This window comes from Talpa europaea, assembly GCF_964194135.1.
Source record: "Talpa europaea genome assembly, chromosome: 12".
Classification (NCBI taxonomy): Eukaryota; Metazoa; Chordata; class Mammalia; order Eulipotyphla; family Talpidae; genus Talpa; species Talpa europaea.
Genome location: NC_140079.1, coordinates 44,774,273 through 44,777,779, shown reverse-complemented (window position 1 = coordinate 44,777,779; position 3,507 = coordinate 44,774,273). Strand labels below are relative to the sequence as shown.

At 40.0% G+C, this 3,507-nt stretch overlaps 1 pseudogene across 1 annotated transcript; it reads left to right on the top strand.

Moving 5' to 3' along the window:
• Nucleotides 1-2,072: 2,072 nt before the first annotated feature.
• On the top strand, nt 2,073-3,011 carry LOC311181551 (olfactory receptor-like protein OLF4; annotated as a pseudogene). The gene has a single exon. The product of its transcript is annotated as an olfactory receptor-like protein OLF4 (transcript).
• Nucleotides 3,012-3,507: the final 496 nt, after the last annotated feature.

Genomic DNA, 3,507 nt, shown 5'->3' with positions numbered 1-3,507 from the left:
CATAGGGGAGTGAAAAAATAGAATTTGTTTTCTAACCTGAACTCTTGAGAACAGGGAAACCTTTCATTGCTGTCCAGAACAATTTTCCACAGGGGAATTGTGTGCATAGATTTTGAGTAATGAGGAAATGTGACTAATGAGCAGATGGAGTTGTAAACACATCATTTGACTCTTGGCATATATAAACTTGGGCTGGAAGGGGCATGCTTTTGTTGGGTGTATGTGTTTGTGAGGAGTCCTATTCCTGCATAGGAGACAGTTGGGTCACTCCTTCCGGCTGTCTCATCTGGGTACAAAGCTCTGGTCTTTATCACTTCTATCCAATAAGGAATTCATATCTCCACAGGAGACCCTCTCAGAGACCCAGTCCAGGTGAGCCCAGCAACTCACTTGACCCTCAGCAGAGAGAATTGAGCCCAGTTGTTGTCATTTGCCATTGTTGTAATTTACCAGATGTTGCAATTTTTCTTTACCCAATAGCAAGAGATGGCTGAGTTTGATCATCTGTTTGATTATATAATGAAAGTAATTATTTCAACGGCTGTGTAATATTTCATATTCAGGGTGGAATATGATGTTAATCGTTTTTGTGTTATTAAATTGATATCACTCAAATGTTATTATAGAAATGTTCAGAAAATATGTGGATATTAAGTTCAAAGAGAGGTTCTAAGTGGGCAACTTTGTCCTCCAGAGACACAGAAATGCCCACAGACATTACAGGCTCACAGCAAGGGCATGGGGCACCAGGATGCTCCAAATATCTTACAATGCACTGGACAGACTTCACCACAGAAAGACCTGCCCAAATCTCACTCGTGCTGACACCCAGAAACAGGCCCATTTTCTCTTGGGTGTACAACTTCTAAGGTATCTTTCTTAAATAGATCATAAAAGTACTACTGTATCTTACTTGGGAAAATATTTGTTTTTATTCTGTTATCATTTTTGCTGGGTATCAAGGAAGTATAATCAGGGTAGAGAAGGCTGCAGAGCCCAGGCTCTGAGGGACACCTAGATTATTCAATCTTTTCCTTTTATTCACCTCTTTTCCCTTCTAGTCTCCCCTCCTCCCCTTTATCCTCTCTCTCCTTCTCTTTCTTCTCCTTCCCCCCATTCAGGAGGATGTCTTTTGTTTTACTGATATTTTCTTTTGCTGTGCAGATGGCTTCACAATTTTTAACATGAATATGTGAAGCAAGCATCATCTTCAGGGACTGTGCACTGGCTGTTCTCTCTGCTGGGCACACATGATGACATGTAATATTGAATCTCCCTCCCCTCTCTCAACTGAGGTCATTGTTCAAATGTGACATGTCCACAGATATCCAGGTCTTATCTAAATAGCCAAAAAAATCAAATCCTCTATTCATTCTCTATTTTATAATTGGTTTCCTATTCTTGGTCACAACAGTTACCATCTAAAATGTTATACAAATTTATTGTTTGCTGATGTATTCCTTTTCCACCATTTAATTGGAAGTTTGTATTACAATGTCTTAGGTCATTGCCTAGAAAGTGACTAAATCACAGTCAGCATTCAATTTATTTATCTATCCCTGAAATAAGGATTTTGTTATTAAAACCATCTAATCCTACAGGTTAAAAATTTGACTTGGGAAAAAAATCTTTATCAAAGGTGTCACTGAGGAGCCCCTAAAGGAAATGATACAGAGAATATTATAATTAACTTCTTTTTAAAAAAAGTTTTATTAATTTATTTATACAAGCACTGAGTCAGTCAGAAGTGTGGAAGGGTGAGAGAATTCACCAGAGCCAGAGCTGTGGTCAGGGCAGACAGACTGATGAAATACACTGCTGAGGAGAGCAGTGAGAGCAGCAGGAGAGGTCTATTACACCATGTGGGACCCTCTCTAGCGACCAGGGATCGAAACTGCGCTGCAGAGGCTGCAGGCAGCTTCACAGCACAGCGCTCAACTGCTGCACCACCAGGGTAGGCCTATAATTAACTTCTTAAACACAGATAAATGGAGACATTTCAGGTTGATTGGTAATATAAGTTTTTGAAAATAAGTCTTGTTTCCCTTTTTCCTGGAAGCTACCTGTACTACATGAAATCTGCCAATGATACACAAATTTCAGAATTTCTTCTGCTGAGATTTTCAGAGGAAGCAGAACAGCAGACCCTCATGTTAGGACTATTCCTCACCATGTACCTCATCACTGTGTTTGGAAACCTGCTCATCATCCTGGCTGTCAGCTCTGACTCCCACCTCCAGATGCCCATGTACTTCTTCCTCTCCAACCTGTCCTTTGGTGACATCTGTTTCACCACCACCACCATCCCTAAAATGCTGGTGAATATCCAGACACATAGCAAAGTCATTACCTATAAAGGTTGCATCACCCAGGTGTATTTTTCCATATTGTTTGCAGCATTGGATGTCTTCCTCCTGACCTCGATGGCCTATGACCGTTTTGTGGCCATCTGCCACCCCCTGCACTACATGGTCATCATGAACTCCCGCCTGTGTGGACTGCTTGTTCTGGTCTCCTGGATCCTCAATGCTCTCTATTCCTTAATACAATGCTTAATGTTGTTATAGCTGTCCTTCTGTACAAATGTGGAAATCCCACACTATTTCTGTGAACTCAGTGAGGTGCTCAAACTGGCCTGTTCTGACACCTTTCTCAACAACATGGTGATATATTTTGAGTCTCTCTTACTTGGTGGTGGTTCCCTCTTTGGTATCCTTTACTCTTACTCTAAGATAGTTTCCTCCATACGTAGAATCTCTTCATCTCAGGGCAAGTATAAAGCGTTTTCCACCTGTGCATCTCACCTCTCAGTTGTCTCCTTATTTTACTGTTCAGCTCTGGGAGTGTACCTTAGCTCTGCTGCTCCCCAGAGCTCTCGTTCAAACACAATAGCCTCGGTGTTGTAGAGTGTGGTCACACCCATGCTGAACCCCTTCATCTACAGTCTGAGGAACAAAGACATAAAGAAGGCCCTGACAACATTCATTGTCATGAGAACTACAAAAATATAATAGTCTCAGAGCTGAAGAAGCACCCAGAATTTTAGACATTGGAGACTAATAGTCAGAAATTGTATTTAATTGATCAAACAAAGAAGTAGAACTTGCTCACATGCTTTTCACATCATGAATTTCCTTTTGAACCTCAATTTCTCTATTTTCTTTATGTAACTCACTTTATTAAACTTTCAGCTCATTTTGATATGTAACATCTTTTCCCTTTGTGGTCTTCCTACTTTCCCAAATTTATTCCAATTTTAAACCAGAAAAAATTAGATATCCCCATTCACTTAATGAGACAACATGGATTTCTTAGAATAATGTCTCCCAATGTCATATAACATACCAAATATTTTTTGTTTGTTTGTTGTATTTAAAAGTCATCTAGTTCTGCTACATCTGTTGCAAACAAACTACACCTGATGACCAAGGAAACTTATAGAAGTTCGTAACATAGGGAGTACTAAAATAAATCTTTTCACTTTTGAGAGTGTCACCCTTCTCTCTT